Source organism: Aphelocoma coerulescens, chromosome 12 (assembly GCF_041296385.1).
Source record: "Aphelocoma coerulescens isolate FSJ_1873_10779 chromosome 12, UR_Acoe_1.0, whole genome shotgun sequence".
Taxonomy (NCBI): Eukaryota; Metazoa; Chordata; class Aves; order Passeriformes; family Corvidae; genus Aphelocoma; species Aphelocoma coerulescens.
In genome coordinates, this window is record NC_091026.1 from 20,467,471 (window position 1) to 20,491,133 (window position 23,663).

General features: G+C 46.0%; 1 long non-coding RNA gene across 2 annotated transcripts in view; it reads left to right on the plus strand.

The window, feature by feature from the left end:
* Positions 1 to 20,934, plus strand: part of LOC138117357 (uncharacterized) — a 32,404-nt gene extending 11,470 nt beyond the window's left edge. The window contains exons 3-5 of one of the 2 annotated variants that reach the window (XR_011154620.1): positions 18,782 to 18,861; positions 19,182 to 19,255; positions 19,890 to 20,934. This is a non-coding gene — a long non-coding RNA (uncharacterized lncRNA). Of the gene's footprint in view, positions 1 to 3,502; positions 6,064 to 18,781; positions 18,862 to 19,181; positions 19,256 to 19,889 lie in introns of those variants that run through there. The other variant, XR_011154619.1, reaches the window with a different exon arrangement.
* The last annotated feature ends 2,729 nt before the right edge of the window (positions 20,935 to 23,663 follow it).

A 23,663-nucleotide genomic window follows, 5' to 3' on the forward strand; every position in this document is an offset into this window, starting at 1 on the left:
CCGCTGCATTGATAACGTGACGCTCGATCCAATGCAAGCCCCAGCTATTGTTTTTCAGATAAACTTCTGATTTTAATGAAGTGGAATAAATGGCTTTGAATCGGTTATCACGCTAAGGAAAGAAAGGACGTGGAAGTATTGAGTTGATTTGACGGGTCAGGTGAAATATTTCACAAATTAGCAGCACATTTAACTCTAAGGAGGGATGATGAGTGAAATTTTCCCTGTGTGATGTTATCAGCTGGAAGGGAATTACACCAGCAGCGCTGGCAGAGGAAGGCGGCAGAAGCTGTAGCCTGAAGTTCTTGTAGGAGCAGAATAGAAAAGCCAGGTGCAGAAAGAGACTTTTCTGAATTAAAAATGAACCTGCTCAGTCTGGGAGATCTTAGCACATGTGGCTGTGGGATCGTTCGGAGCTGCAGCTGAGCGTGGTGAGGGCAAATGTCTGTGATTCCTTTCCTTTTGCGGTACTCGGGACAGAAATGAAGGAATTGGGGATGTGGTGTGAAGTGCTTTGTTAACTCGAGCAGTTTGCAAGTGCAGCCACCGGGGCCTTGCGTGGCTTCTGTGTGCAATCTTAGTACTTAATTGTTTTTCTACATTAACTGCAAAGAAGTTTCTCACGGAGCTTTGTTCTCACAATGTCTTTTGCCAAAACAAAATCTTGGTGGGGAACCACACAACGGGGTTTTTTTTACCACTTAATGTATTTATTTGTATTTATTTGTGTGTAACAACCCGTGGCAACACCTGTGCTTTGTCCTTGCAGCAGCAAAGGAAGAAGAGAATTGGCAGGTTGTTCCCTACCAACCCTGCCAGAAATGCAGAGTGTGGTGGGCACTTCGCTGCTCTCTCCAGCCACCAGATTCACCCTGGTTATGGATGTTCTTCAACCTCGTTAGTTGTATCATTTATTTAGAAGTTTCTCCTTTAGGCAGCTGCTGCTTTATTGCTGAAAAAGCGTTTGTTTGTTTAGATGCCCGGTAATCTGTTAAATCTTGTCCTCCTTATCCTCTGTAGGGAATCCAGAGTCTGGGTTCGCAATTCACATGAAATACTTGGGTCGGTGTGAAGAGAAACCGACCCAGGGACAGGCAGGGGGGTCTCTGACTGCAGCACCACCTTCCCAGTGAGGAGGGTCCCGAGTGCTCTGTTCCCTCTGGGGCGGGAAGGCCAGGAGAGGGATGTGTGATGTGGGTGTTTTTGCTGGCTTCCATCAGAACTCTCTGCTTTTACTGCATCAGATAGAAGCCTTCCCTTTTGTTTGCCGGGTCCCAGCAGTTCAATGTAAACAGCCTGTTCTTATTTTCTTAACAAAAACAATTTGAGGCACTTCCCAGAAGTTAGGGATCATGAATAATGAAAGATTTTATTTTTAATTTCCAAAACAAAATAAGGGGATAAAATGGTTAGAAAAACACTTGAATCCAATTAGGAAACAACTCTGTGAAGAAGAAAACCTTGACACTTATTCTGAGTATTTGATTCCCTACAATATCAATTTAAATGTAAATTGTGCTTTGGAGAAGAATGCTTCCATCAGGGGCTAAAAGCATGCGGTTTATGCTCAGTGTTTTACAACTGGATTATCTCAGACCTGGCTTTATAGTTACTGCCTGTGGGCAGAATTCCACCTTAGCACTTAGAGCACAGGCAGTAATACACTTGTGCATCTATTTTTCTGCAGATTGGTGATAGAATTGTGTGATTAAATAAGAAATTTTATTCTTTCTTTTGCCGTGGTAGATTGCAATCGGTATATTTAGGTTTGATTTTGGCTATAAAATTTGTAGCCTGAGAATAAGTGGGATAAGAAGTTGTAGCTTGAATTGTTACTGGCAGAACTGAAGTGCTGAGATCTCAAATATTTAAAGATTAAAGGTCTTGGGGGAGCCTTGAACCGTGTTTAGTGCAGGTGATGAGGTGTGTTCATGGCTGTGTTTTATCATCTCAGAACTGGGCTCTGTCCAGCTTGACCATCTGAAAAATTCAGTGTCCAGTGTTCCTCATGGCGGCTGCCTGAGATCCCCCTCAGGTGCTTTAGGTACCAGCAACAGCCCTAAAACTGCTCCAGCTCCTGCCTGGAGATCAGAGCAACCTCCAGGTAATTGGTGTTGTGAGAAATGTCAGAATGACTGCTAGGAGATGCTGTGCATAATCCCAGGAGCACGTGGTGTAGCTGGAGATGGAAGAAATGTCAAATAAAATGACATTGACTGTTATTCCCAGAATCTAACGAGTTTTTTTTAAAGTATTTCGAGTGTTTGACTGCGTTTCAGACAAGCTGTTAGTGCAGGGCTTGTATCTCTTCAAATCCAGGTCTCTCACAAGCCTGCCTGGGTCTGGGTGTTTTGGCTTTCAGTGGGTTCATGCAAATATTAAAGGTAATAAAAGCTCCTGTGTAGCTGCACGTGAAAATACGAAGTTTCAATAGTTGATATTTCATGTTTCTGGTGTGAAATCTGAGTAGGCAATGCCATGGCAGGACAGGGTGGTGACCTCTGCCATGAACTGAGCAGCACCAGCCCAGAAATCTCCTGACCATGGATGTGTCTTGTGGACTCAGAGGAGATGTAGTTCTTTTTTTTTTTTTTTTTTTTTTTTTTAATCAGTGCTTTAAGCCTCGGTTTTCCTTGTAGTTTCCTTAAGACCCTGTGGCTATTGGACAAAGGCACAGGTGGAGCTAAATGGGCTGGTTTAGAGCTGTTTTACAGTTCAGGCATTGCCTTGTGCTGCCCTGCAAACAGGAATTTGTCCCTTCTTATTTCCAACGTGAGTTTGTTGTGCCCTTGGATTGATGTGTCAGGGCTTTTTCTTTTCCTTCAGAAACTTTTCTATCTTGGCATTTGGCAACTTCGCACTTCAGCCTTGTTGTTCTGCTCTGTTCGTATTTTTAAAATGTGTGCTCTACATCCAGAAAATAAATTCTGAGGTGTAGGGCACCCGTGTGGAACAGCCCCATGTCAGAGGCAGATAAAAAAATCTCCCACTCACTGACAGCATTAGATTTTTGTCACCCTGTTAATGCTGGTTCCATATCACTCAGGAGGAGAAACACTTTGCTTCTTGATTTATGGGCCCTGACAGGGAAGTGTCCAGGATGATTAATTACAACCCTAAATGACAGTGCCCTCATTCACACCTCCCTGGCCTGGATGATTGAAATTAATAAATATATCTGTATGGGTGTGGAATTTGCCATTGCCTGTTCAAATATTTATACACTTGACATTCTGGGAAGGGATTTAGCAGAGGCAAAGCCTTGTAATCAGTACCTTGCTACATTTAATAGCAGCGTGTAGGGAGGGAAAGATGCAGAAGATTCTGGAACTGATTGGAAGGTTATGAATAATTTTTGGAGAAAACGTTACGACATTTCTTTGGCAGTTTAAGCCATCACTTTCTGCAAGCATTCTGAGGATTTTGTCTTTATATTTGTCATTTATTTTTGAAAACATTGGCTTTTAAAGTCTATAAATTACCTTGAGAACTGTATTTTCAGGGACTGTGTCTGGCACATTGGGACTCTCACAAAGCTCTGCCTTGCCAAGAGGAGAGCACAGTTACTGGAGCATCCAGAATTATCTGTTCGTTGTCTAAACACCACCAGACACCTCCATTTACCCTTGTCTGGGTGACACTGATGAGATTCACTTGTCCCAATGAATTTGGATGTGAGAAGGCTCTCAGTGCATGAAGAAGGAACAGAATTGTGTTTGGTGACAGAGCTGGGGAATTTGTAATGACACTCAGGGCTGTTCACAGCTGGGAAGAAGTGCAGTCCCACCTCAGGAGTCATGTTTGGCTCCATTTCTCCAGCTCTTCCAGGTTATTCTCAGAGCAGCTCTTGCCCACGCTGGGTAAAGATTCAAACTCCTGAAAATTTGCAATTTACACATAAAATTGTTTGTTTTTCACCAACAACACTGGGGTCAGTTAGATGGTACCTCTGCCATCTTCTTGATTGCACCAGGGCTGGGAAGGTTCTATCAGCCTCTTTACTCTGGTGATGAAAACATGGGAAAGCTGAGGTGTGGTGATCCCGTCAAAGCATGGGAGCCCTGGAATGGAGCCGCCTCAGGGGTGCTCAGTGGATCCCTTGATTACCTGAACTTGGAGACTGAAGTTTGCTTCTTTATCAACACTGAAACCTTTAGCTTAGATCCCTTAATGTTGCTTTTTTGGGCCTGCTTCACTTCAAATTCCATCTGTGCATGGGAAGCCCTGCATGGAACATCGAATGTGTGGCTGGTTTTGACTGCTCTGAACCAAACTCAGAGTTTTCCAGCTGGAACTGTTAATCCAAGCCTTCAAAGACTAAATGGAAGTTTTCTGTGTTCAGCCTGGTTTTTCCAGCATTCACCTGGAACCTGTGTGTGTCCAGCTCCTCCTCCTGTGCCCTTGTGAGAGGCAGCGCTGCCTTCTGGAGCTTGTTTAAACCACAATATTTTTGTGGAGTTTATGGCCAGCTTTCCTTTCAACTTGAACTCTCTGCCTCAGCCCCCCATGTGTGAAGTGGAGATAATTCTGCTGCCTTACCTTGTCAGTTTAATTAATGCTGTGGAGCATTCAGATAGCGACAAACAGCTGAGAGAAGCCCAAAGGAAATGAAAAATTCTTTCTTCGGAGCAGTGTTTGGACAGTCGGCAGGAGATAAGGCTCAGACACACTGAAAAATGAGGCAACCCCAAAATATTAAATCCAGGCTCGTTTAGGAGGAAGGATTGAACTCGGTGTGCTCAGGGAGCAGACACACGTGGGGAAGGGCTGATGATGTAATTAAAGACTGTAAATCAAGGAGGTGCAGGTGGGGCTGACAATGGAAAGACAAAGTTAAGCCACATCACTAATTTCTGTAATTATTGAGGGCCTTAAACGAGATGTTCTGGCTGGTTTTGCCCTGAGCTTGTACTAAAATCACTAAAAACACAAACAGTTCTATTTTTTAAAAAATTAGCCACTTTAACTTCAATTAGAAAAAATATTTTCCCATGAAACTCAATCTATTTTCTTACTATTTCTGTGTGGCTTCTGATAGGAAAATGTCTTAGATTACAGGGCCAGGTGTTTTATGGGGAAAAAAATATATGGTTTCTTCTCAATTTAATCTTCAAAGAGAAAAAGCAATGTAGACAGGCATTAAACCTGGGGGTTTTGATTGGATTTTCTTTTTATTAATATGAAAATATCCCCTGATGTGCCTGAAAACCCACATGCTTCAGGATGAATTAATCAGCCATGATTTTGTCCCAGTGACATCAGGGAAATGGTGTTCAGTACTCTGTGGCTTCCAGGAGGATTCCAGCAGCTGGGAGGTGATGGGATGAGTGGCTACCACATGTGTTAATTCCTTCCTTTTATTGTCTGCTGGAGCTTCTGGAAGCAGCTGGCAGCCTCGTTTAGATGACGGGGAGGGGGAATTGCAGCATGATTAGGTAGAGGTCGTGTGTTGCGGTGAGCCATGGCTCTGGCCAGGGCGTCCTGGGCCCCGCTGGACAAAAGGCCCAGTGGTTTAATTCTCATGAGGCCCAGGAACCCTGAGACAGCCGCCCGCCACGACACGGCCCCCTCAGGCTGCGGGGCGGGAAAGTTCGGCGGCCAAGGCGGGAAAGACGTGACAGCCGGCGCGTCTGCAATGGCCGCCGCGCCCCCTCCCCTGGCCACCGCCTCACTCGGCCATTGGGCCGTGCTCACCCTCTCCGCCCACCTCTCTCTCCATGGGTTAAGTGGTATAAATCCCCGCCTATGTAATGCCCCTTGTCTGTTCTGTTTTTGGGTGTTCCATGATTGCTCTGCCCTGAGCAGGGGGGTAGAAAACCGCCTGTTAGAGACTTTTTTTCGCTCTTCTCGGCCCCTCTCTCCTTGGTTTCAATAAACCCGTTCCTGTCCTCCCAAGAAGAGTCCCTCGTTGCTTCGTTTCTCCCTGCGCTTTTCTCCATCAGTGGCTAAAGCGAGCCTTGCTTGGACCTCGCTTAGCCTCCCGCTCTCCCTCGGCACCCGTTCTAGGCTACTGTGGCAGGCATGGCTATTGCCCGGTGCCCGGCCCCGCGAGCTGGCCACCCGGCCCCCGAGCTAGCGATTGCCCGGCCCCCCGAGCTGGCCACCCGGCCCCCGAGCTAGCCACCCGGCCCCCCGAGCTGGCCCCCCGGCCCCCGAGCTAGCCACCCGGCCCCCGAGCTAGCCACCCGGCGGGCACCGCGGCAGTCGTCGGAGGGTAAAACTGAACATGGAAGTTCATGTAAGGAGTCCTTGGTGTGGTAAAATACACACCCAGAGCCGTTGTCCTTCATCAGGACCCTGCAATGCACAGGGCTTCTCCTGGAGGGGAAAAAAACCCTGAGATTAATTGCAAATTCCATTCACATCGCTCCCCAAATGATTTTTAATTTTCCTTGAATGACAGGCAATTACGGCCTTTTTTTCAGGGGCTGCCATCGGGAGATAAAATGTCTCTCAAATTCTTTCAGATATATATATTGTTAAACTGTGTTCATAATTGAGGGCTACAGGAATAAGTGTGAAGTCTAATTGTGAGTAAAGAATAAAATGAAAGATGCTGTTAAGCATCAGAGCTGTTGTTGAATTATGTGGGCTTAAATAGTGTGTGGCACTTTCCCTCAAGAACTTGGGAAAATAATATGGGAGAGACTGTAAACTGTGGAGGAATGGAATGAGGTTGTGTGGGGTGGTTTACATTTGTCTTGCAGGTCTTGGAAAAGACAAAATTTGAATAAAAGCTCTTGCTGAATCTCCTCTTTCTTCCGGGAGCCTTCCTGCTGCTCTTGCCTGCACCAGCTTTAATTCCAAGCAGAGGCTGGTTCAGCAGTGTGTGTGGGACAACATAAAGCAATTGGCCATCCTCGAGCTCTCCAGGATTTGGGGTTGGAGGGCCCTGTGCTGATAAAATAACCCTTTTCTAACAGCAGCAAATGTCTGAACTCTCTGTCGTTCTCAGCACTTCTCATTTGCATCTAGACACGGAAGGTGATAAATGCCAGGAGCCCAGTGTGGGATTGCTGTCACAGGAGAAGGAATGCTCTGTTTAGAGAATAGATCTGAAACGCTGGGGAGAAATCCCTATAAATCTGTACCTGTTCAAATGCACCACCGTGAAGTGACAGACGGCAGGGAAGGTAATTTAAATACTGGGTACATCCATATGAATGGACTCATTTACATCGTGCTATGAAGTAATAAATTGTTACAGCACTCCCAGTCCCACGGCCTTTGTGTGCTTGCCAGCAGATCTAAGGGAAGGAACCCAGCAGCCTCTGGATTGACTTAGGGAATGAGGGCTTTCATTGGAATGATGAGGAAATCACCCAGGAGGGGCTAACGAAGGAGTTAATGGTGGCTCCATTCTATGGTGAAGCTCTTTGGTGAATGGTGTTCACTGAATGAATTTTTATGCCTTTAGGTGCTGTGATCAATGAGATCTACTCTGACGTGATTTGTGAACTGTCTGAGTCAGTGCAGGTGTTCTCCTTTGGCAGAAATACAACCTCAAGGAATCTTTTCAGGCAATGCGTGTTACTCCTCATTTATCCTCGTGTGGGACCATTTGATCAGCAGAGGTCGGATTCCGCTGTAAATTACGATTCCTCAGGGACACCGAGTCGGATCTGTGGTGTCTGCACATGGCTTCTACTCCTCACAGTGCCTGTTCTGCCCCACTGGGGAGGCTGAACTCCCTCCAAAAATGCTTCACCTTGGCCTGAACAGAGGACTGTGCTCACAGCCCAGCTCCAGCACACAGTGACCCATCCTTCAGCAGAGGAGAGCAGTGCAGGGAGCAGGGTCCTGGATTTCCTGCAGCCTGCTCTTCTCTTGGCTATCCAGTGCTGGCATCCCTGCTCCTGCCAGTGATGGGCCTGGAATGAGCCCAACAGGCTGCACCCAAAGCACCCAAACCCTCCTGGCCCAGAGGAGTCCCTGTGCAGGAATTGTCTTCCTGTAATTCCTGGGATATTGGAAAATTTGATAATTTCCCAAGAGCTGGAGGAAAACAGGGCTGTCAGCCACTGCCCCTATCCTGTGCTTGGGAATTGCTGCTGGGATAAGCAGGAATTCTGGCTGCTGCCTGGTTTGAAGGGGTAGGGGAGGTATTTTCTGTAACTTCTGGTACATGATAAATTGTGCTCCAAGGGTGCCTAGAGAGCAAGTGAAAGAGGGGAAATGGAGGTTATATCTGTGAAAGAAATTCCTCCCTCTGAGGGTGGGCAGGCCCTGGCACAGGGTGCCCAGAGCAGCTGGGGCTGCCCCTGGATCCCTGGCAGTGCCCAAGGCCAGGCTGGACATTGGGGCTTGGAGCAGCCTGGGACAGTGGAAGGTGTCCCTGCCATGGCAGGGGTGGCACTGGATGGGATTTAAGGTTCCTTCCAACCTAAGCTATTTATGATTCTAAATGTAACTTCTTGCTTTCCCTGTCAGTGCTTTCACATGTTTGACAAACAGCTCAGCACCCTAATTCTTATTTTTACAGTTCACTGCTGTTTCATACTGACAGTATCCATCTCTCCCTCCCTTTACACTGAACCTTTCATTGCTTTATTGTGATGGTTCTGTAAATCCCTTGTGAAAGCACAAATAATCTCTTGGCATTTGACACACCTTTTAATTACAAATAAGTTAAAGAATGGAAAATGCCTCAGAAGCAAAAAAAAAAACCCAACAAAAACTATAGTTACATCTTTTAGAAGAGAAAAAGTAATTGAAAAGAAAAGGAAGAGTCTGTAGGATCATAAAGGAGCTTACTCTGACTTGTTTATTCCCTTCTGTGCCTGATGTGATGTGTCAGTGAAGCTGAACTCGACATTTTATGGATCTCCTCCCCTGGATTGTCTGAGACACATGTCCATAAAACCCTGCTGTGTTACAGAAGTCTGAAGAACATCACTCCTGTTGTTCTGCAACTTTTAAATTCCCTAGTTCCTCTGTACAAACCAGCATCACCTGTGGTTTGGGCCTTTGGATGGAGGTGGGAACTGGAGCCAGGCCCTTCCAGGGATGGAACTGAGCCAGGGATCATAGAATATGGAATATCCTGAGCTGGAAGGGACCCAATAGAATCGTGGAAGGTGCAGCTGAAAGAGGTCCATAAAAGTAATACCAGCCATAACTGCCCATTATTTAGCCCTGAACTGATACGCAGGGAGCTGGCAAACAAATGCAATTACAAATTCAGCTTGCCCATAGTTACAGAGTACAGCTCAGTGCTGCTCACGGTGCTCCAATGAGCTCTGCTGCAGGATAGATGAGGCTCTCCCCTGCTGAGACAACATTTGAGCCTCTTAATTGTCCTTTTAGAAACAAATTTCCTTGTTGTTGCTCACCAGTACTCCCAGTTATCCTATGCACGTTCCTGGATGGATGGGAATTCTCCTGCTTTGGTGTGATGTCTGCTGTGAGATCAGCACCTGCTCTCTCTTCAGGGAAATCATGGGGAATTTCTCTCTGGTGATTTGATATTTTCCTGAAAAATCTGCACATTAGGAGAGAGAAAAGAGCCCTGCTATAACTGGTTAACAGGTGCCTCACAAAATAATTCCTAGAACTTCTCTTTTTCCATCAGGAAGTTGCTGTCAAGGAAGTTATCAGTGAGGCAAAGTGCCCTTGCTGCTTCCATGAGCAAAGGGGCCTCAACATCTCCCAGGAATTCCGACTGAAGAGGCAGTGGGAGGGGTTGCTCTGGGCCTTCAGAAGGAATTATAGCAGAAATGATGGAGAATGTAAGGAATGGGGCCTTCCAGCTGGGAATGGAGCCTTCCAGGTGGAGGTGGCAGGGAAATGTGATGGGAGAGGGACTGCAGGGGGATGAGTGGGATGAGCAGTACAGGAGGGATCCACAAGGAATTTCAGGGATGCCCTGTCACCAGCCCCTTAGTGCTGGATGAAATCTTGCCCTGCCCAGCTCTGGGAGCAGTTTGATGAAAAATGTGCCCCACACTGGGGCTGAGATGCTGAATTTCATAGCCTGGCCCAAACTGACACGCAGCAAAGCAATTAAAAAGGATGTCAGTGAGAATGACCTGTCCCCTGGAGCTGTGGGATGGGATCAGAGAACAACCAGCCAGAATCTCTGCCAGCTGAGCTTTTCCCTTCTGCTGAACAGGTATTATCCCATAAACAGCCCAGGGCTGAGCACTCCTAGGTGTCGGTGGTGCCTTCATTAGGATTTTGGCTGATCTCTGGGCTTTGTTACATCCCTGCCTTTCTGCAGAGGTAAAATGGACAAGTAATTCCTACAAAACCTTGCTTAGGTATTTGATCTCTCTGCTGTTCCTGACTGCACAGGGTCACTCTGTCAGATATGAGATTCTCCAGCATTTTCTATCTGTAATTTGGAGTCAAACTGAAAGTCAGAAACTTGTGTTGTTGCTTGGATGAGTTTCTCTCTCCTAAGCAGCAGGTTTTAATCCCAGCCCTGCAGAGACAGGCACAGTTTTGCTGTGTAAATAAATCCGTGAGAAATCCCAAAAGTCCACAAAGTCCTGTCTGTCTGGAGAGCCCAAATCCTGGATCACAAATCCTGGGATCCCTCCTGTGCCTCAGTTTCCCCTAACACATTTACCTACCCCTGTGCTTGGGAGGTGAAGCTCAGCATGGTTTCCAAACAGTTTGGGACTCATTCACTGAGATAAATGAGCTCCTATAAAGATAACCCTGGTAAAATGAATCGTGCCTGGGAGGTCCACAAAAAATCTTTATAGACATACAAGGTAATTAATTAGAAATAGTCCATTACTGGGGAATTGGTTTAGGATTCAATTTTTAATTTAATATTAAATTGCTCAGGGACTATTTTCTTCTACATTTTCCTTGTATCCTTAGCTTAGTCCATAATTTTGGTACTCTGCTATCCTGCCATTGGAGAGCAGCCCCAAGCCTTGGACTCCCAATATGGGAACAAGTCGGATCCTTCCTTCTGGAATTGCTCTGGGCTTTCATCCTTCCTGCATCTGGGCTCCTTAAATATCTCAGTGAAATATGAAGGGAGAGCTGCGGATTCTCCAAGGTCTTTCTAGAGCTTGCAAAAGACAAAGCTCGGTTTTCATACAAAAAGGAATGGTTTTCCTGAAAATGAGCTGGGATAGCAGGGCATCCCTGAGGTTTCAGGCTGTGTTGGTCCAAAGAAAATGTAACTTGGTAGAGTCTTCTTTGTGTAATAAGTTTGACTCCCTTGCAGTTAAATCAATGTATAATTAAGATGACCCCTGTTCTCATTAATTATCTCTGCTCTAGGTTGTTACAGGGGAAGAACTCACAGGGGCCTGGCTGCTCAGTCAGTTTAAGTCACTTCTTGGTATGAGGGAAGATGGCAGAGAGCTGGAGCAAATATTTTCCCATTTAATTGTGCACCAGAGCACAGGAGGAGAGGAATTTCCAGCTCAAGTGAGTCAGGCTCCATCGCAGGCAGCAGCCTCCCCCTCCGGGGGGTCCAGCTGGAAACCAAACACTCCATGCCCTTTTCCTGCAGCCCTCACTGCCTGAGGGTCAGGTGTGCATGGGCAGGGAACAGCATCCAGGAGCATGCCAACACTCCCGCAGTTGGCTTTTGGAGGAATACAAGCTGGGAATTTTCACCTTCGGTGTCAGCTGTGGGTGTGCTTTGTGAGCTGGGGAGGCTGCAGAAACCAAAGGTGATCGTGGTGTCACGCAGACGGTGCCACCAGGTCATCCCAGCTGAGGGAGGAGGTCAAGTCTGCTCAGGGGTGGGAAATGCTGCTGTTCTGGAAGCTCTGCAACAACATAAAGATCCAACAGAATGTTGAAGAGAAGCAAAAGTCCATCTCTGTTTCCTTAAGGGGTTTTCTGTTAGAAAATTTAAACAGCTGGACACGATTTAAAAAAACCCTCAGCAAAACAATCTTGATTAATTTGCGTGGGTTTTAACACTATCATGGGCATGTTTATAACAATTAGAGTGATAAACTTGGCTAAAATATCACTTTTCACTCCCACCAGTTGCTGACTGACCTCATGTGACATCTCACTGCTGCAGTTCATGGTTGCATTTTTGCCAGCCACTGATGGTGCAATTGAAACCACCGGACTTTTCTGCTTTGGACATTTATATTTATATTATAAAAGACATTCATAGCTGCTGCTTCGTGTATTTGCTTCTATTTATTTCTCTGTGACAGAGGGGAAAATCTTTCCTTCTCTTTGGGCGTCTCTCCCAGGTGAAAAGGTGGGATAGTAGCTGCTTTATTTTTCTCAAATGGTCAGGGGTTAATGTGTTGGTAGTGTCTGCTAAACAGAAAAATACTGAAATTTGGTCTAGGCTTAAAAGTTCTCCCAGTATGGGAGAGCTCTTAACTGGGAATTAAGATTATAATGAGGATAGCAGTGATGCTGTGCTTTGCATTTCTATGAGTGGAATTTATGCCACCAAAATAATTGTGTGTATGGGACTAAAGAGGATTTAATGGAATACCCCAAAATACACATTCTAAGTGTAGACAGAATGTCCCACTGTAAAGATTTTGTGACTTTTTTTGTGCTCTGGGCAGGTGGCTGGGCAGTTGCTGCCCTGGGACTCCCTCTCAGGGTATAAAATGCATCCCTGAGATGCCTCAGGCTGAACATTCCACAGATTTGTGGGTCCAGAATCATGATTATATTTGAGCTAGAAACTGCTCTGCTCATTTATTTCTGGGTGATACTGCAATTCTGGAGGTACAGCACCATTAACATTTCCTACAGATCCCCTTTCTAATCTGGAGGAGCAATAAATGTGGTCATGAGCTTTCCCCAAGATGAGGTATTCCACGGGATATAATTGCATGAAGCTGTGTCTGGATAAGCCGATCATGTGCTGAGGCAGGGCAAATATTGGGATAATTGCACTGGGATGCTGAGAGAGGCACGGGGCTCCTCCACCTGAGTTTATGTGGGACCTTCAGAGAGGCCCAGGCAGCTCTGGGAGAAGCAGTAAAAGGGAATTACTCCCGGCTGGGGATTTGGAGTCACACCTCATTAAATTCTCGGGTGTAGTACAAGTCATTGTTTCATTGTGTGAGGCCCAGGCAGTGCTTTGCTGGGGCTGGCTCATGTGGCACATGCAGTTTATCCCAAGATTTCCCTTTGGAAACACCTGCTCAAAGCTGCCAGGGGTGCTGAGGGGGCTTTGGAAGTTATTATGCAACACCAGAACTTAGAGAATTATTCTCCTTTTTTTTCCTCCTCTGTATTGTGCATTATTGTCATTAATAAATGGATTGATGTTTTCCTGGAAAGATTGATGAATGTGGCTGGGATTTAACGGTAGGTTTTAATGCCGTTGTAAAGCCATACAAAGGTTTGCTTTGGAAGGGACCTAAAAGATGCCCTAATTCCAGCCCTCAATAAACACAGGTATTGTGTTCTGGCTTTTATGACAAGCCACCAGATTCGTGGCTCCTCCCCAGACTCCACTCCCCTTCCCTGGGGAGGACTAACAAGGTGATAGCTGTAGTTTTACTGTGTGCATTATATTTCCTGATATAAAGCTTATAAAAAACGCCAGGATCTCCTGGCACAGTGACTGCACAGGTGCCACCTGGGGCTGCTGGCTCTTGATTCCTCAGCCTGGGGCTGGGGACTGCTTGGGCTGAGTTTAACTGATCACAGCCCAGCTCGAGGGTAGCAAAGCTGAGCAGTTTTCCTGTTTAAAACATTGATTTTTCATTCCTGGAGCACCCACAAAGGGAGTCTCAGCATCCAAAGTTCTGCGGGATCCACTCTGTGAGTGATAAGGAAATGTTCAGTGGAGGTGAACAATTAATTTATTACATGGGAAACCCCTAACTCGGGAGATGGGATTTCTCAGGAGAATAAGAATCATGGAATGATTTTCACACCCTGTGGCAATTCCAGCTCTGAAATCTGCCACTGTGGCCTGTTGCAGGTTAAATCTAAAGTGCTTTTTTTGATGAGTCTTTAGTAGCAGGTTGTTGTGATGCTTCTCAATTCCCAAATACTGAAAAAAAGCAAAGCCCAAACCTTACCAGCAGAGTTTGTACATAACTGTTATTGGCAGGGCTGGAGCTGGCAGAGCAGTTTTAAATTCAGATGTTTTATTTAATATAAAAGCTATTTCTAAAGCATCAACAAAGCCACAAGCAGAACAATCCAGCATTCCTAAGGAATCCTAGTTCTAAGTACAGACTGAAACTTTGGGAGGGAGGCAGACACAGCTCTGTGTATGTAGAGACAAATTCTCCTCTTCTGCCATTCGGAGCCAATTGCTGATTATTTGGGGTTGTTGCTATTTCTGTCCCGTGGTTCCATCATTAGTTAACTGACAGAAAATTGCCTGCTCTGTCTTCATCTTTTCATAATTTTAAATGCTTGGATGAAGCTGATTCCAACCCTTTTTATCAAGGCTTTTCCTTCAGTTCTTGAGAAAGACTAAACCCCAGACACTGCTTTGAACCATCAGCTTCATCCTAAATTGCAGTTCTACGTGGGGATAGAAATAACAGGAACAATCTACCAAAGAGGCAAATCCAAAATTCAGCATTATTTCCACACCCTGGATTTATATTTTGTACATAATGTAATTTAGAGTGCAGCTCATTTAAACTGTAGAACACACATGGGAGCTGCTTAACACTTGATTGGGTTTTGAGATCAACTGAAGGAGTAAAACGGAACAAATAGTGCCAGTTTGGGTCGGGAGAGTGGCAGGGTGATGTTGCCTGTGCTGCTCAAGGATACAGAACTTCAGCATTAATAATACATAGCAGGCAGCTCTAGGAATAAATCCCTTTTTGCTGTTCAGTTCGGTGGCTCCTCAGCCTGAGCAGATTAGCTCTGTAAAGGTGTTCTGCAGCGGCGTGGAAATGATTACCTTTGGAGTGCAGTCCATTTACTGGGAGCACTGGGCAGGGCCAGGCTGGGCTCTGGCAATAGAGGAGAGCTGGAGGCACAGGACACGTTATCCTGCTGCCACAGCTCCCAAAATGAATACAAATTGCAGAGGAGCCCATTACTGTAATGGAGCCCATCCATGGATCCTGTCGGACTGGGCAATAACAGCACAAGGTACCTTATTCCTTGTTCTGCTTCACGCTCCTCTGAGCAATGGAGATGGGCTGGATTTGCACTCCTTGCTGGGATATTGATACAAGCTGCTAAAACGTTTTCTCTGTGTTTTATTCAAGGAGCCGCAGCACGTTTTGGGAGGGGTTTGTGTGAGGGGATCTCTTAATGAATCCCTTCTGAAGAGATAATCAATGATTTCTGAAAAATCAGCGGATGGAGCGGTCACGCAGCGCTTAGGGCATGGAGCTGCGATCTCTCCCGGGCACAAATAAATCACCAGCAGTGCTCTTAATAAAGCTGGATTGTGCTTGGCAGTGTCCCCTCAGACAGGGCTCAGCTCTGCTGGCCTTCTGTGGCAGCCACAGAGGACTCACAGGGAATGGGGCTCCCGGGACAGGTGATGATGGAAGGATGGATTCTATTCTTTATGGAAGTCGTGAGGTGCCCACGGGGGTCACAGCTAGGGTTGTCCTGCCCCATGGTTTGGTGTGGTAGTGCCACCTGTGGGAGCTGGGAGAGCAGGGGAGGAGGAAGAAATGTCCTCTCCAATCTCTCTGCCTCCTGCCACTTCGAGCTCAGTGACTTCCAAAGCTGGATCCATATGGATTCAGGGATGCTTTGGACAGCAAGGAAATCCCCTTCCACAAACCTCCCCTCTGTCCTGTGTGGCTCAGCAGGGGCTGGACTTGCACATCAGCCACTGAAGTTCATCCCTTAGAATGGGATGATTGAAAATGTTTGGCAAACCCTTGTTCCAGCGGGATTTTCCACCATCCAGATGAAGCTGGGGTGTAAACTGCCCTTAAATAAACTCTGAGCCAGGGGCTGGCAGCTCCTGTGGGAGTGGGGGAAGAACCTCACCTCCAGCCCTTTGGTGTCCCAGCATCTGGGATTGCCAGAGTCTGGATCTGATGCTTGGAAATCTTCCTGCTGTTCCCTGGCCCTGGGATAGCCCAGCAGCTGCCATAGCCAGGACTCCAGCTCTGCTTCTGTAAGGGAATTTGGAAACATGGAGATGAGTTTACTGTTTTCTGAACTCATTTAGAAACTGAGATTTTTCTTTTCTTAATTTTTCTTTGAAATGCTGTAGTTCTCTCTTGGTCTCAGTTCTTGCTTGTGAGCTGCAGCAATTCCAGGGGAAGGTTTTATTGGTGATGCTGTGGTGACCAGCAGATTCTCATGGGGGTCCAAAGGCCACTGCTACATCCCAATAACGTGGTTTGCTTTGCTGCTCTCCTGAGTCTTTCAGGCCCAGCCTTCTCCCTGTTGTGTCCCCAGTGCTTTCCCTCCTCCTACTCTGAGCACCTCATGTCCTGCTCTTCTCCTAAAACACAGGGCACACCTATTCCCATGCTGTTTATCTTGGGGATTGGAATTCCAGTTATTCTTTAATGACCTTTCTACCAGTCAGACCCATTTTTGGTAAGGTTTAGAGGGTTCAGAGTGAACCAGTGCCATTGACAGGTGGGATAGGCTGAGGGGAGGTGTGGGCTGAAATGCCAAACATCCTTACAAATACAACCTTTGAACTCCCTGTGCTAAAGAATTCCTACCACAGTGTTCTGCACAACCTGCTGATGCCAGGGGCACTGAAAGGCCCTTCTGGAAGGGTTAGTCAGGGTAGAGCCAAAGAGCATGAAAATGTTTTGGAAAGAGCATTGCAAAACACAACAATCTGATTTATGAATCAGCGGAAATGGAAGCGATAGGCCGTATTTTCACTGAGAAATATCATAACTGTCAGAGAACAAAATTGTCTTTTGATTGTAGCAATATGCATTGAAATCACTGGTAGGGAAGTTAATCTCCTCAAGGTTATGAAATATTTTTTTGGCTGAGGAGATGCTTCTAAAAGTTGTGTTTTTGTTGGGGTTTTTTCCCCATCTAAATTATTTAGGAGTGAAATGAAAGGACAGAGACCTGGGTGCCCTGGTGAGGTGTTCCTCCAGGAGCAGCAGGAGAGAGGGCAGCCTGGATAACGACCCCTCTGCCTGTTCCCTGTAAATCCTTGGATCTGGGAACTTGTTTATATCCTGTTATCTCCACACTGGAGAGTCAGGAGAGCAAAACATGCAGTGGTTTGTGTTGAGCAGACTGATCCTTGTAGGTTTTCCTGCAGGACTCCTCTGCAGGGGTTTAAAAGCCTCAGGGATGTGGCACCTGGGGACATGGTCAGTGGTGAGATTGGTGGTGCTGGGGATGGTTGGAATTGATGACCTTGATAATGTGCAGGGGAGCTTATTTTTAATAGAAATAACTTATTTATATGCTTAGTTTGTTTATCACCCTGTACTTTAGGAGACTCTTAACCAGCTGAACTCCGAGAAATTTGTGTTCACCTGGCTTTGGAGGGCTTTTCCAACCTCAGTGATTATTCCATGCCCAGGAGCAGTTCCCTTCAGGACTGTGGGGGAAGTCCTGCAGCACCTGGTTTTACAGGGGTTGTTTCTGGAGGCCAGGGCAGAGCCGAGGATGTCCCAGCGCACACGAGAGGGATTTGTCCCCTTCCAGCCCATGCTGCTGCCTCATCCCAGCCTGGGGCACAGGGAGAGGTTCCAATATTCCATTCTGTGCATCCCTGACCGAGTCAGGACTGACTGATTGTTATTCAACATGGAAATTGGATTTCCAAGTGTCTTCAGGAGTGTTGCAAGGAGGCAGCTGGGCTGATGGGGAGATAATTCTGTGATACCAGTGCATGATGGAGCTAATGAATTAGATCCAACCACCTACAGTTAGATCTGTTTGCTGTGTACAAAAATGAACAGGAAAATGAGGCTTTTATTAAAAATATCATAACTATTTTTTTTCCCTTCAGCCAGAATAGGCAGCACATCAATACATCACCCACGCAGTTGTAAGGGTGAGGCTGTTATACCACAGACATTTCATCTAAATAGCAAAGTTAATATTGAAATATTACTTTTACCAATGACAGGGTGTTTTTAAACAGTCCATTGGTATCAAATCATATGAACAGTGTCCAATCCAGCTCCATTTTTCACCCCTTCAGGCAGGTGGGGGATTGTCAGCCTTCCCTTCAGGATCTCTCCTCCCCAGACAGGGATGGGCTATCAGGTCTCCTTTCCTCCTGCATCATCCCCATCTGCTGGGTGTCAGGAATGCAGGGGGATCCTGGCAGTGCCATTGAACCTCTCACTCTCTGTCTGGGTTTCAGAAGTGGGAAATTAAATATATAAAGGCAGCTGAGGCCTTTGTGTGTTCCTGGCGAGGCAGGGAAGCTGTCAGGAAGGCAGGAACTGGGCTTGGCTGGATGCAGGGGAGCTGGAATGTTGCTGTGAAGCAGGATCCACACATCAGGGGGAAGAATCCAAACAGGGCTGGCTGGGATGAGATTTGTCCAATAACCACTCACAATTATATTCCCATTCCTGAAACATCCACTGGGAGTGAAGACAATGATGCTGCAGGGGCTGTAGGGCTGTGGACATGGTACAGAGGATACCCAGCAATCCCAGAGGGGTTTCAGAGGCTGACATCAGGACTTGAGCTCTCACACGGGCAATACCAGGAATGTTTCCTTTGGAATCAGCAGTGTTGGAGGAATTGAAGGTTGAGAGAGCAAAGCAAGCAACGGAATGATTTTTTTTTTTTATTTTACAAGAGGGAATGCAGGGTGAAAGAATTCTTTTGCTCTCAGTAAAATTTCATTTGCTTATGGTATATTTTGCTGGAATAATCACTGTGGGTTCCTGATATATATATATATATATGTTTGTTTTTTTTTTCTCAGCCTCAGTGACAGAACAGCGACCCAAAACATCTGGATGTAAACAATTGTTTTCCTGAACAGTTCTGCTGTGAGCTTTCAAGGTGTGATCAGACCTATTTGTGTTGTATTTTATAAACAAACGGCTGTGTGGGACACTTTGTGTTTTATTCTACTGTGAGGAGTAAAACAATTATTTTGCTGCCAAGGACTTATTTCCTGGGCACATTTTATATTAACGTGACCATACCCACAAACATCCACTGCCAGCTCACCACTGACTCTTTCCAGTGCCTCTGGCCACTGTGTTCAAGGGGGATATTGGAGGAGATTTGGGTGCTTGTCCCATAATGTGCTGGGGAGCTTATTTGTAATAGCAATAACTTATTTATATGCTTAGCTTGTTTATCACTCTGGGTTTTAGGAGACTGTTACCCCTGAGTTTTCTCTTAACCAGCTGAACTCTGAGAAATTCATGTTCACCTGGGCCCCAGCCAGGTGAGAATTCTCCTGTCTCACGTTATCCTGCTCAGAAACATCTCCTGACAGCATTTCACAGTCTCCATCTTGGTGTGGTTGCATGGAGGTGACAGATGGGCTTTGCCTGGAGGCTGGACATGAGGCTGGGGACAAACCTCAGCGTGGCCTCCAGCAGGACGTGTCCCTCCAAGAAGGTGTCCTCTCCTCAAAGAGGTCTTTCCATCACTGCCCAGTACCAAGTGCAGATGAGAAGAGCCTTCAGAATGTTCTTTATTCCACTCCAGCAGTGCAGTTTGTTTCAGGGAGGGTTGTTTACTGTTGAACAGCAGCAGCAGAGCTTCCTTTCTAATTAACCTGGGGACCAGGAGATTTGCCTTTATCTCTCCCCAGACAGGTGCTGAGACCCCCAGTTCCTCTCTGCCAGGAAAGGTGTGCAAGTGAGGACACCAAATAGCCAGAGAAGCCTCTGACTTATTAAAATTCCAGCAGAGGCCTTGGTGGAACTAGCTTTTGATCAGATAACAATCTATTCTCAAGCTCAGTCTAATATCCCTTGATGGCAGCTTTTTCTTAACTCTCTTTTGTTTTTTTTTTTCCCCTCTCTTATTTTATCAGGCAGTTTTCTCATAAATTTTCTCTTTTCTCCCTGCAGGACCTTAAACATGGAGAGGTTTTGTTACAGTGATGATCTTAAATAGGGAGCTGGGGGAGCAGCAGTACCAGAGGAGGAATTTTAACTCATCCTGGAGCTCAGCCTGCAGCAGCTCTGTCCCTGCTGCCTCTCACAAATGCACTGACTGGGTGTTCTGGAGATGCAAAACCTTTCCACCTCCCAGAGGTCTCCAAACCTTTGCTTTGTACCTGTGCAGCTCCACCGCATCCAGCTGAAGTTCACGGTCTCAAAAGCAGGGAGTGATTTTGCCCAATGTTTGAATTTTATCCGACACCCCTGCCTGGTGGTGTTCCCTCAAACTGCTCCTTCTGATCCAAAGGTCCTGGTGCATCCAGAGGGACAGGCTGGTGGGTACGTAGACAAGGCAAGTGTGTGGCTGCCATGGAAACGGACTGAAATTAGGGAATCAATTAAGGCTGAAAAAAGTGTTATCACTTTGGGAGACTAAATGCTTTTCTGTATCTTTTCTCTCTCTGTAGCATCTCCATTTTGACTTGCAGGTAGTTGAAGTTTTAATTTGTTACCGTGTTCAGGTTAATGACAGAAGTTCTAAATGAACTGAATTCCCTCGTGTCCCCCGTGGTGCGTGTATGCGGCAGTGGAGAGCTCCAGCTGCTTTGGGAAAGGCTGTTGTGGCACAATCCCCTTCCTGTGTGTCTGAATTCCTGGAACATTTCGCCTCAAGGGCTGACTTTTGAAATGAACCTGGGAAAAATGCTCATTACCAGGCAGGCAGAGGGCATCCATGACCTGTTAACAACTCGGTCAGTCTGCAGAACAGTTTGGGATAAAAGAGGAATTTTCTATTTCTGCTGATTTAAGGAAAGGAAGCACATGCTCAGCAATGGCAGCAATTGGCTGTAAGCAGGCAGTGATTCCTTTATGACCTGTCTGGGTGTGGAGTATGGAGCACAGGGAGCCCAGCTGGGATTACCCCGAGGTGCAGCTGCTGCGCCTGGTGCGTGGCTGGGGGTGCTGCTGCCCTGGGATGCAGCTCTCATCCCTCCCTCCCCTCCCTCCCCTCCCTCCCATCCCTCCCTCCCTCACTCCTGCTCCCTTTGGCACTGCTCTGTCTCACTGCCCACACCTGCACAACGGGAGCCTGCAGCAGCAGCCTCCTGGTTATCCTTTTTCAGTGGGTTAACAAACCCCCTGGCAGATATTCCTGGTTCAAAGAGCAGTTTTAAATTAATGCAGGAGCTGGAATGTTTGAGGACCCTGCAGGTACTGAAGGGCAGGTCCAGGTGTAACTGTGGCATTCAAACCTCAGCCAAAAGTTGCTCCTCTTTGGCTTCTTTATTGGCATTCAGAATGGGATTTTCACCTGTCCCGGGAGATCAAGTTCTACTGACTTTTACACTCCTAATGACTGAAACACCCTCAGAAATCCCATCTTTAGGGCTCTAAATGACTCTCATTTTCAGAAGTACTCGGTGGCTGTGGCTGGAAGCTTCTCACTTCTACCTGAGCCTTTCTAACTCTGCTCCTTTAAAGGTGAGGAGAGTGCTGGGAGCTGTGCTTAGGGCACACCTTTGGGGGGTTTAAACTCCATTTTTAAAATACTTGATAAACACCTAGAGCGTAGAGATGGAGCTTTGCATTATTCCCCCATCCCTCTTTGTCAAGTTCTCAATTCCCTGTTTGATCTCCAGGATCTAAATAAATCAGCATGTTTGCCTGCCTTGCCCAGTGTCTAATTAAATATGGAGATTGCAGATATGCTTGAACTGAACAATGAATACTTGATATATTTTCCTTGAGATCTGGGGTTATAATGAAATTATTTATTACTTCCAAATTAGAAGCATTAGAAAAAGTCACAGTGTTTGTGTTTGCTACAAACTGCTTGTATTTGGCATCTCATTTTTTTATGCCAATGCTTTCTGCCTTTGGTCAGAGACTGCTCTGACATGATGATGTTGCCCCTTTTTTGACTGAACCTTTTTCAGAGAGAGCAGTGCCTCAGGGAGAGGCTGAGCTTTAATCTCTCACATTTCTGGTTCCGGTAGCTGAACTCAATCTAAGGCTTGGAATGCCACAGTAAAAATAACATTTGGGGCTGCTACAGCTCTTTTCTTGCCTATAGTTTTAACTTTGGCTGACTTCCATAAACTTAATTTAACATCAGTATTTAGTAGGATATTTTTTCAGGAGCATTTTTCAGTTGTTCCATAGCTTTAGAAAGTGTGTGGAAGCAATAAATGAGGTTCTTCCCTCCCCACAGAGTTGCTGATTATGATGAAATGATAAACTTGGTCATAAATCACAATTTATCCTCATGGCAGTGAGATCACCAGGGCAGAGGGATGGGACCAGAGGCTCTTCAAGGTCCCTTTCATCCTAAGCCATTCTGTGATTCTGAGAAGAAAAAAATACATCTGAACACTGATGGGGAAAACCCTTGTGCTGCTCACCTGGAATGGAGAGCTCAGAAGAGCTGAGTGTGAGTGTGAGCATGGCCAGGATGTGGAGCTTTATTGCTTGGAGAAATTCAGGATTGCAGAAGAGGAAGACAAGGCTGTCCTGTGGGAGCAGAAGGCGTCCCTGCCTTGCAGTTCTTCTCATTATTCTGAGGCTTTTTCCCCTCAAAATAAGACCTCCTATGAAATAAATATTACAATTACCAGCATTAGGAGAGACTGCAGTCAGTTCTGTCCTGACTTCCATGTGTTATTTGCAATGTATACTGGATAGCTGACAAATGAAATCAAGAAAAAGACCTTCTTAATTTAATTAAAACCCATATAAATTGTGGAATATATTAGTGAAAAACAGTCCTTGTTGTCTTTGCTTTGGGTTTCCCATGATCTGACAGAAAAATAATGTGCAATGTAAATGTTTATACCTTGGTGGATCTCGTTAAGCCATTTAAAGTTAAGTAATGTTTGCCTGTTTCTAAACTTTAATTAGCATTTAACAAGAAAGCAACAGTCTAGCCAATTAGAGATTTAAGCAATAACACACACTCACTTCCATTTTCTAGCAATTAATTGATAACTAGTTTACTGTGGGCTAATAATTAAATGAGGAAACATTCCGAGCAATTTGAAAGCATTGATGCAAATGAGTTCTGCATTTCTTCTTTTCAAATTCACTGACCACGGTATCTAATCTGCCGTGAACAGAGGAAGGCTGAATCATCCCAAATACACGCTCAGGCTGGCTAACCAACCCTTAAAGAGACATCAGGCACTTTGGGGGAGCTTTAATTGCTTTGCTGAGGGAGTTGTGGAGCGGAGCTGTGTCGGAGGCCGCGGCGGGACGGGGAGCTCGGATCCCCGGCAGGGAGAGGAAAACAGAAGCCAGCCAATATGGTTGAAAAATCCACTCCCATTTATTAGCAGTCTAAAGGCACTTATATAGTATACCAGCCTGTTAACTCCTAAGTGGTTTAACGCTTATCAGGACATATTTCTATTTCTACACAATCAGACTACATTGGCAGTTTTCCACAGTCTTGTTATGTTCAAAAGAATTTTGTCCTTGCCTCCCCATCGCACCTGCAAGTACAGCACTCCCTGAAATTTCTCAGGCTGAAACTGTTTTGCTTTTCACAGAGACTTTCCCACGGAAAGTGTCTCACACAGGCCCAAAAAACCTCCAGCTCAATAGCTTGCACAGTTCTTTTATTGATCCCAATAATTCCATTCTCCAACAGAGCTGGAGTTGGCCATGTGGTGTAGAGGCATGGGCTGGCTGGGCTCTGGCTCCTGGGAGTGAGCTCCTCTCCCTGTGCTGGGGGTCAGGGCAGGG